General features: G+C 38.8%; 1 long non-coding RNA gene across 1 annotated transcript in view; it reads left to right on the top strand.

Annotated features, from left to right (window-relative positions):
* LOC140639790 (uncharacterized) overlaps nt 1–11,328 on the top strand; it is a 34,146-nt gene that overhangs the window by 8,281 nt on the left and 14,537 nt on the right. The window contains exon 4 of the long non-coding RNA XR_012036425.1: nt 1,827–1,865. This is a non-coding gene — a long non-coding RNA (uncharacterized lncRNA). The remainder of the gene's footprint in view (nt 1–1,826; nt 1,866–11,328) is intronic.

Here is an 11,328-nt window from a genome sequence, read left to right as displayed (position 1 = left end):
GTAAAGGTTCTCGTATGGAATTTTTTTTAATTACAGAGATATAATTGATGTGTAATGGCAATCTTTTTTGCCATATAAAAATATGCATATTTTGTTAAGAAATTTTGAACCTATGTTGATAATTTTAAGTGTTATTACTTGAGTATTAATTGTTATATTAACAAACTACATAGAGTAATGTTTTAATATGAGATACTGGAGAATAGACACATGGAGGTAGTAAAATGAAAACGATCTTTGCTTCATAAATCAAGTTCTGTTTTTCTTAGTAACAACTGAACCCACCTTTTTTTTAAAGCAGGCTTCATGCCCACCGTGGGGCTTGAATTCATGATTCTGAGATCAAAAGTCCCATGTTCTATGTACTGAGCCAGCCAGGTGCCCCTTGAATCCACTTTTGGTAACAACTGAATTTACTTTATAATGAAAGAAAAACGCTGTCTAGCATTACAGTTCTACTTTTTTGCTCTTCTCTCATGAGCAAATACTTTCCCTTCAGCTATGTAAGAAATTAGAGTTGCAACTTCATTATCTACATTAGCAGATCATCATCATTCTTAAATAATTGCACTAATCTGGATACAAGTATAAAGAAAGCAATTTTTGTACTTAATATTTAAATAAAAAGTAATACAAACAAGAATTTTCCAATGATACTCTAAATAACAGCTCACTGCAAAAATGTAAATCAGCCCAGTTGATGAAAGATGATTCAGTATCTTTGAAGCATTTAATCCTATTGCACATATATCATTATAGTTATCTACACCCCAGGAAAAATATAATAATGCCCATTAGAATCTTTGGAGACAAGCCAAGTCAATACTGCAGAGAATTATGCAGAATTTATCCCTAAAATATTTTCATAGAATATTTCTCCATTGAGCCATATCTGTACAATTATTATTATTTACTGAATCTTATATCTGAAAGATTTTCAAAGCATTTTCACACATTATCCTTTCAGGTTTCACAACTGCCATGAAGTTGTCAGGGAAGTTATTAGTCCCATTTCTAGACAAGAAAATAAAATACTGGAGATGTTAGTATATTTGTTTTAGGATAAATTGTTGAAAACAAAATGGAAATACAGGTCTCTCATTACCTTTACAGGAATATTGTTTAAAAAAAAAAAAACAGTATTCCATTTGGACCAGCTATCACAAAAGAAGCACTTGGGTAAAATAGCACCACCTCTGTACAAAGAAATCTAGATACCTACTTGACTAATTCAGTAGGCATTTCCACCTCTAAGCTTCTCATACAAATTTGGGCTTCACTAGCTTTAGTTTAAAGTAATTTATTTCAGAGGCCCATAAACATATTTAATGGCCTTCTCTTGAACTGCACTGAAATCATATTTTAATTTATAAGGTATTCAAATTTTCATTAAAATATCATTCATGTCCCATTTGTAATAGTTTATAATCCTTTGCTGTTCATAATTTTATCATTCCTTGAAATTCTTTTTCAAACCCTACTTCTTCTATTAAGCCTTCTCTGATAATTTCATCAAATATTAATCTTCACCTTCCTTAACAGTTGTTAACATTTTGTTTAATAGAGCGTGTATTTAAGGTGAAATTTTATTGCTTTCATGTTATACATTTAAGTTATTAGCAAAGCTAGCCTATTTCAGGTCTCTCTTATACAAACTGCTCTCAATTACAATCTTACATTGCCATAACACCACCATGTTTATTTAAAATGAGGCACAATATTACTTCTATGTACATCCATACCACTTTATGCTAAATTCTATCCAATTTGGAACATTATTACATATTGCCTTTTACTGTTTTCTAATTGTGTCTTCTCTTACACAGGACTGTATGGTATTTGAGGACCAGAGCTATATCATAATGGTAATTTAAATCCTCTATACATAGCCTAGTGCCAGGCACATGGTAGAGGCTTGGGAGTTACTGATTTGTTAGCTATTATCACAGCAATACATGGTGGAAATACCAGTGGAGTAGAGAGGTTGAAAAAGCCTGAAATATTGTCAGAACTCTGCTACTAACTAGCCCTCTGATGTTGGATAAATTATTTAACTCTATTTCTCCACATATGACATGAAGAGATTAAACTAAACAATCCATAGATTTCTTTTCCAAGCTTATACTGAAGAGAACAAGGTTGTGTAACTTCACTTTTCCTAAAATAATTTTGAGAAATTCAAGGCAAAATAGTTTAGAGATGCTGCAGACCAGAAAAGCACAAAATTTATTGCCTTCCTTAAATAGGACATAAATCAAAGAGTTATATAGAGGTTTTTCACATTTAGAATCACTAGTTCATCTTGGAAGTGGTTTCTATTCTGTTTCTTGGGACCTAGATTTTTGATTTGTCATGCTCCAGAGAGTCTGCAACTCTAATCCCACATTCTGCCAAAGAATTATTGTCCAAAGTTCCTTCTAAGTAAACAATACAAAATGGGAGAAATGGATTATTATAGGCTCTCTTCTGCCCGAGGTCATAGAAGACTGATCAGACCCTATTTCCCTTCTTAACAAAGTATTAAAATATGTCAACCCTATATAAATATCCACTTTCAGAAATATCAAATGTTTCTTCCATCACATCTAAATAATCAAAAGCCCGGTCATAATTCCAATTAACAAGCTGACTCAAGTTTATATGGAGATTCAAAGGACCTAAAATACTCATAACAATCTTGAAAAAGAACAAAATCGGAGGGCTCACACTTCTGACTTTAAGACTTACAATAAACCTACAGTAATCAAAACAGCATAGTAATGGCATGAGGCTCAACAAATAGATTAAGAGAACAGAGAGGACAGAAATAGATCCATACAGGGTTTTTGTTGTTGTTGTTCTTCAAAAAGATTACAAAACATCCAATCAGGTAATGAAGGTCTTTTCAACAGTGTTACTCAAATAACCCCAACTCTCACCCTACCTCACCAAGGTTGATCATAAACCAATTGACTTAGAAGTAATCACAAGTTTCTTAGATGGGCCATAGAATTCAACAGCCATTAAAGAAAAAAATTGAAAAATTAGACTTGATCAAAATTTGAAACTTCTGTTCATCAAAAGATACGGTCTAAAAAAATGAATAGCCAAGGGGTGTCTGAAGGGCATAGTCAGTTAAGCAGCTGACTTTTGATTTTGGCTAAGGTCATGATCTCAAGTTTGTGAGATTGAGCCCTCCGTTGGGCTCTGCACTCAGCTCAGAGTCTGCTTGAGATTCTCTCTCTCTCTCCCTCTGCCCCTCCTGCTCCCGCTCTCTCTCTCTCCCAAATAAATAAATAAATATTATTTTTAAAAATGAATAGCTAAGCCACAGAGTCAGAAGGACTGGTATTTTGAACTGCACTGTCCAATATGGTAGCCATTATCCTATGTAGCTATTTCAGTTAAAATTAATTAAAATTAGGGATGCCTGGGTGGCTCAGCGGTTTAGCATCTGCCTTTGGCCCAGGGCATGATCCTAGAGTCCCAGGATTGAGTCCCATGTCAGGCTCCCTGCATGGAGCCCGCTTCTCCCTCTGCCTGTGTCTCTGCCTTTCTTTCTCTCTGTGTCTCATGAATAAATAGTCTTTTTTAAAAAAGTAATTAAAATTAGGGGTACCAGAGTGGCTCAGTCAGTTAAGCATCTGCCTTTGACTCAGGTCATGATCCCAGGCCTGGATAGAGCCCCAAGTCAGGCTCCCTACTCACTGGGGAGTCTGCTTCTCCGTCTCCCTCTGCCCCCACCATCGCTTATGTGCACTCTATCTCAAATAAATAAAATCTTTTTTAAATTAATTAAAATTAAATACAATTAAAAATACACTTCCTCATTTGCACTAGACACTTTTCACAATAAACATGTTGGATTGTGCAGAAAATTCCATTGAACAGCACTGATCTAGAATACAAAGAAACACCACTAATCACAATAAAAAGACAATCAAATAGAAAATAGACAAAGGTTTGAAAAGATGTTTCATAAAAGTTCAATAAGTACAAAAGTACAATAAGCCAATAAGCACATGAAAAAAGTACTCAACATTATTAATCAATAGGGAAATGGAAATTAAAATTGCAGTGATATATCAGTCACTACATACCCACTGAATGTCTAAAATTTAAAGGAGTGACAAAATTAAACATTGACGAGGCTGTGGAGTGACTGGAACTTCCTTACATTATTGGTGGAGATTTAAAATGGTATAACCGAGGAGGGGCAAGACAGCGGAAGAGTAGGGTCCCCAAATCACCTGTCCCCACCAAATTACCTAGATAACCTTCAAATTATCCTGAAAATCTACGAATTCGCCTGAGATTTAAAGAGAGAACAGCTGGAATGCTACAGTGAGAAGAGTTCACGCTTCTATCAAGGTAGGAAGATGGGGAAAAAAAGAATTAAAGAAACAAAAGGCATCCAAGGGGGAGGGGCCCCGCGAGGAGCCGGGCTGAGGCCGGGGCGAGTATCCCCAGGACAGGAGAGCCCCGTCCCGGAGAATCAGGAGCTGCACCGACCTTCCCGGGCGGAAAGGGGCCCGCAGGGAGTTGGAGCAGGACCCAGGAGGGCGGGGATGCCCTCGGGCTCCCGGGGACACTAACAGGCACCTGCGCCCTGGGAGAATGCGCCGAGCTCCCTAAGGGCTGCAGCGCGCACGGCGGGACGCGGAGCAGCTGGGGCGGGGGGGCTCGGGGGCGGCTCCGCGGAGGGGGCTGTGGGGCGGGAGGGAGAATCCAACAGCGCAGGCTCCGGAACACAGGGCGCCTGGACACAGCCCGGGATCCGGCCTCCCCCGGGGACAGGCAGAGGCCGGGAGGGCCCAGGACAGCGAGGACGCTCCTGCCCCGAGCTGAGCAGATCAGCGCCCCCGCCCCGGAGCCTCCAGGCCCTGCAGACGGAGAGCTCCGGAGTTACTGCAGGAGCTGAATCTAGGGCTACAGAGCGGGCCCCGCCACTGCGGTTGTTCCTCCTGGGGCCTCACGGGGTAAACAACCCCCACTGAGCCCTGCACCAGGCAGGGGCAGAGCAGCTCCCCCAAGTGCTAACACCTGAAAATCAGCACAACAGGCCCCTCCCCCAGAAGACCAGCTAGACTGACAAGTTCCAGGGGAAGTCACAGGACTTAAAGTATACAGAATCAGAAGATACTCCCCCGTTTTTTTTGTTTTGGTTTGGTTTTTTTGGGGTTTTGTTTTTGTTTTTTGTTTTGTTTTGTTTTTGTTTTGCTTTTTGATTTGTTTGCTTCCCCGACCCCCTTTTTTTCCTTTCTTTCTCTTTTTCTTCTCTTTTTTTTTCTTCTTTTCTTCCTTTTTTTCTTTTTTCTTTTTCTCTTTTCTTTCCTTCTTTCTCTCCTCTCTTTTTCTCCCTTTCCCAATACAACTTGTCTTTGGCCACTCTGCACTGAGCAAAATGACTAGAAGGAAAACCTCACCTCAAAAGAAAGAATCAGAAACAGTCCTCTCTCCCACAGAGTTACAAAATCTGGATTACAATTCAATGTCAGAAAGCCAATTAAGAAGCACTATTATAAAGCTACTGGTGGCTCTAGAAAAAAGCATAAAGGACTCAAGAGACTTCATGACTGCAGAATTTAGATCCAATCAGGCAGAAATTAAAAATCAATTGAATGAGATGCAATCCAAACTAGAAGTCCTAACGACGAGGGTTAACGAGGTGGAAGAACGAGTGAGTGACACAGAAGACAAGTTGATGGCAATGAGGGAAACTGAGGAAAAAAGAGACAAACAATTAAAAGACCATGAAGATAGGGGATCCCTGGGTGGCGCAGCGGTTTAGCGCCTGCCTTTGGCCCAGGGCGCGATCCTGGAGACCCGGGATCGAATCCCACGTTGGGGTCCCAGTACATGGAGCCTGCTTCTCCCTCTGCCTGTGTCTCTGCCTCTCTCTCTCTCTGTGTGTGTGACTATCAATAAATAAAGAAAAAAAAAAAGACCATGAAGATAGATTAAGGGAAATAAATGACAGCCTGAGGAAGAAAAACCTACGTTTACTTGGGGTTCCTGAGGGCGCCGAAAGGGACAGAGGGCCAGAATATGTATTTGAACAAATCATAGCTGAAAACTTCCCTCATCTGGGAGGGAAACAGGCATTCAGATCCAGGAAATAGAGAGATCACCCCCCTAAAATCAATAAAAACCGTTCAATACCTCGACATTTAATAGTGAAGCTTGCAAATTCCAAAGATAAACAGAAGAACCTTAAAGCAGCAAGAAACAAGAAATCCCTGACTTTTATGGGGAGGAGTATTAGGGTAACAGCAGACCTCTCCCACAGAGACCTGGCAGGCCAGAAAGGGCTGGCAGGATATATTCAGGGTCCTAAATGAGAAGAACATGCAACCAAGAATACTTTATCCAGCAAGGCTCTCATTCAAAATGGAAGGAGAGATAAAGAGCTTCTGGGACTCTTAAAATTCCCCTTTAAGAAGAAGTTCAGTGGAACAATCCACAAAAACAAGGACTGAATAGATATCATGACGACACTAAACTCATACCTTTCAATAGTAACTCTGAACGTTAATGGGCTTAATGACCCCATCAAAAGGCGCAGGGTTTCAGACTGGATAAAAAAAGCAGGACCCATCTATTTGCTGTCTACAAGAGACTCATTTTAGACAGAAGGACACCTACAGCCTGAAAATAAAAGGTTGGAGAACAATTTACCATTCAAATGGTCCTCAAAAGAAAGCAGAGGTAGCCATCCTTATATCAGATAAACTAAAATTTACCCCGAAGACTGTAGTGAGAGATGAAGAGGGACACTATATCATACTTAAAGGATCTATCCAACAAGAGGACTTAACAATCCTCAATATATATGCCCTGAATATGGGAGCTGCCAAATATATCAATCAATTAATAACCAAAGTGAAGAAATACTTAGATAATAATACACTTATACTTGGTAACTTCAATCTAGCTCTTTCTATACTCAATAGGTCTTCTAAGCACAACATCTCCAAAGAAACGAGAGATTTAAATGATACACTGGACCAGATGGATTTCACAGATATCTACAGAACTTTACATCCAAACTCAACTGAATACGCATTCTTCGCAAGTGCACATGGAACTTTCTCCAGAATAGACCACATACTGGGTCACAAATCGGGTCTGAACCGATACCAAAAGATTGGGATCGTCCCCTGCATATTCTCAGACCATAATGCCTTGAAATTAGAACTAAATCACAGCAAGAAGTTTGGAAGGACCTCAAACGCATGGAGGTTAAGGACCATCCTGCTAAAAGATGAAAGGGTCAACCAGGAAATTAAGGAAGAATTAAAAAGATTCATGAAACTAATGAGAATGAAGATACAACTGTTCAAAATCTTTGGGATGCAGCAAAAGCAGTCCTAAGGGGGAAATACATCGCAATACAAGCATCCATTCAAAAACTGGAAAGAACTCAAATACAAAAGCTAACCTAACACATAAAGGAGCTAGAGAAAAAACAGCAAATAGATCCTACACCCAGCAGAAGAAGGGAGTTAATAAAGATTTGAGCAGAACTCAACAAAATCGAGACCAGAAGAACTGTGGAACAGATCAACAAAACCAGGAGTTGGTTCTTTGAAAGAATTAATAAGATAGATAAACCATTAGCCAGCCTTATTAAAAAGAAGAGAGAGAAGACTCAAATTAATAAAATCATGAATGAGAAAGGAGAGATCACTACCAACACCAAGGAAATACAAACGATTTTAAAAACATATTATGAACAGCTATACGCCAATAAATTAGGCAATCTAGAAGAAATGGACGCATTCCTGGAAAGCCACAAACTACCAAAACTGGAACAGGAAGAAATAGAAAACCTGAACAGGCCACTAACCAGGGAGGAAATTGAAGCAGTCATCAAAAACCTCCCAAGACACAAAAGTCCACGGCCAGATGGCTTCCCAGGGGAATTCTATCAAATGTTTAAAGAAGAAACCATACCTATTCTACTAAAGCTGTTTGGAAAGTTAGAAAGTGATGGAGTACTTCCAAACTCGTTCTATGAGGCCAGCATCACCTTAATTCCAAAACCAGACAAAGACCCCGCCAAAAAGGAGAATTACAGACCAATATCCCTGATGAACATGGATGCAAAAATTCTCAACAAGATACTAGCCAATAGGATCCAACAGTACATTAAGAAAATTATTCACCATGACCAAGCAGGATTTATTCCTGGGATGCAAGGCTGGTTCAACACTCATAAAACAATCAATGTGATTCATCATATCAGCAAGAGAAAAAACAAGAACCATATGATCCTTTCAATAGATGCAGAGAAAGCATTTGACAAAATACAGCATCCATTCCTGATCAAAACTCTTCAGAGTGTAGGGATACAGGGAACGTTCCTCAACATCTTAAAAGCCATCTACGAAAAGCCCACAGCAAATATCATTCTCAATGGGAAGCACTGGGAACCTTTCCCCTAAGATCAGGAACAAGACAGGGATGTCCACTCTCACCACTGCTATTCAACATAGTACTGGAAGTCCTAGCCTCAGCAATCAGACAACAAAAAGACATTAAAGGCATTCAAATTGGCAAAGAAGAAGTCAAACTCTCCCTCTTCGCCGATGACATGATACTCTACATAGAAAACCCAAAAGCCTCCACCCCAAGATTGCTAGAACTCATACAGCAATTTGGTAGCATGGCACGATACAAAATCAATGCCCAGAAATCAGTGGCATTTCTATACACTAACAATGAGACTGAAGAAAGAGAAATTAAGGAGTCAATCCCATTTACAATTGCACCCAAAAGCATAAGATACCTAGGAATAAACCTAACCAAAGAGGTAAAGGATCTATACCCTCACAACTATAGAACACTTCTGAAAGAAATTGAGGAAGACACAAAGAGATGGAAAAATATTCCATGCTCATGGATTGGCATAATTAATATTGTGAAAATGTCAATGTTACCCAGGGCAATTTACATGTTTAATGCAATCCCTATCAAAATACCATGGACTTTCTTCAGAGAGTTAGAACAAATTATTTTAAGATTTGTGTGGAATCAGAAAAGACCCCAAATAGCCAGGGGAATTTTAAAAAAGAAAACCATATCTGGGGGCATCACAATGCTAGATTTCAGGTTGTACTACGAAGCTGTGGTCATCAAGACAGTGTGGTACTGGCACAAAAACAGACACATAGATCAATGGAACAGAATAGAGAATCCCGAAGTGGACCCTCAACTTTATGGTCAACTACTATTCGACAAAGGAAGAAAGACTATCCACTGGAAAAAAGACAGTCTCTTCAATAAATGGTGCTGGGAAAATTGGACATCCACATGCAGAAGAATGAAACTAGACCACTCTCTTGCACCATACACAAAGATAAACTCAAAATGGATGAAAGATCTAAATGTGAGACAAGAGTCCATCAAAATCCTAGAGGAGAACACAGGCAACACCCTTTTTGAACTCAGCCACAATAACTTCTTGCAAGATACATCCACGAAGGCAAAAGAAACAAAAGCAAAAATCAACTATTGGGACTTCATCAAGATAAGAAGCTTTTGCACAGCAAAGGATACAGTCAACAAAACTAAAGACAACCTACAGAATGGGAGAAGATATTTGCAAATGACATATCAGATAAAGGGCTGGTTTCCAAGATCTATAAAGAACTTATTAAACTCAACAGCAAAGAAACAAACGATCCAATCATGAAATGGGCAAAAGACATGAAGAGAAATCTCACAGAGGAAGACATAGACATGGCCAACAAGCACATGAGAAAATGCTCTGCATCACTTGCCATCAGGGAAATACAAATCAAAACCACAATGAGATATCACATCACACCAATGAGAATGGGGAAAATTAACAAGACAGGAAATAATAAATGTTGGAGAGGATGTGGAGAAATGGGAACCCTCTTGCAGTGTTGGTGGGAATGTGAACTGGTGCAGCCACTCTGGAAAACTGTGTGGAGGTTCCTCAAAGAGTTAAAAATAGACCTGCCCTACGACCCAGCAATTGCACTGCTGGGGATTTACCCCAAAGATACAGATGCAATGAAACGCCGGGACACCTGCACCCTGATGTTTATAGCAGCAATGTCCACAATAGCCAAACTGTGGAAGGAGCCTCAGTGTCCATCGAAAGATGAATGGATAGAGAAGATGTGGTCTATGTATACAATGGAATATTCCTCATCCATTAGAAACGACAAATACCCACCATTTTCTTCAACATGGATGGAACTGGAGGGTATTATGCTGAGTGAAGTAAGTCAATCGGAGAAGGACAAACATTATATGTTCTCATTCATTTGGGGAATATAAATAATAGTGAAAGGGAATATAAAGGATGGGAGGAGAAATGTGTGGGAAATATCAGAAAGGGAGACAGAACATAAAGACTCCTAACTCTGGGAAAAGAACTAGGGGTGGTGGAAGGGGAGGAGGGCAGGGGGTGGGGGTGAATGGGTGATGGGCACTGAGGGGGGCACTTGACGGGATGAGCACTGGGTGTTATTCTGTATGTTGGTAAGCTGAACACCAATAAAATAAAATAAAATAAATAAAATAAAATAAAATAAAATAATAAAATAAAATAAAATAAAATAAATAAAAAAATAAAATAAAATAAATAAAACAAGTAAAATAAAATAAAATGGTATAACCACTTGGAAAAATAGTCTGGCATTAGAAGACATAAATATGTACCTACCCTATGACCAGCAATTCTACTTCTGGGCATGTACCAAGAGAAATGAAAACATGTCCCACAAAGACTTGAATGCAAATACTCATAACAACTCGATTCATAATAACTCCAAATTGGAAATGGCCCAGATATACCTCAATAGAAGAATAAATTTTTAAATTTTTGTATATTTATAAATAAAAGGCTGGAAAAGGAACAAATGTGCAATGATGTGGATAAATCTAAAAAACATTATTATCTAATAATTTATTACTGTATGATTTCATTTATATGAAATTCTAGAACAGGCAAAACTAATCTATGTTAGACAAAAAATTAGAACAGTCATTGCCTCTGGAGGAGGTAAGGGCAAGGATTATTTGGAAAGGAGCATGAGGGAACGTTTTGGAGTGATGGTAATGTTCTACATTGTCATAGTGGTTTGGGTTACTCATATGTGTCAAAACTCAGCAAATATACACATAAAATTTACACATTTTAATAAGTACATTTTCATTTTAACAACTATATTGAACTTTAGTTATTGATATGTATGCTGAAATATTAAGGGAGAAGTAATGATGTCTGCAATTTACTTTAATTGCATCAAAAAATAAAATGGATTTTAAAAGGGATGATTAGATGGACAGATACGTGGTAGAGCAAGGAGA

The sequence above is a fragment of the Canis lupus genome, chromosome 9 (assembly GCF_048164855.1).
Source record: "Canis lupus baileyi chromosome 9, mCanLup2.hap1, whole genome shotgun sequence".
NCBI classification, from domain to species: Eukaryota; Metazoa; Chordata; class Mammalia; order Carnivora; family Canidae; genus Canis; species Canis lupus.
The sequence above is the reverse complement of the archived record's forward strand: the minus strand, read 5'-3'. Positions and strand labels throughout refer to the sequence as shown.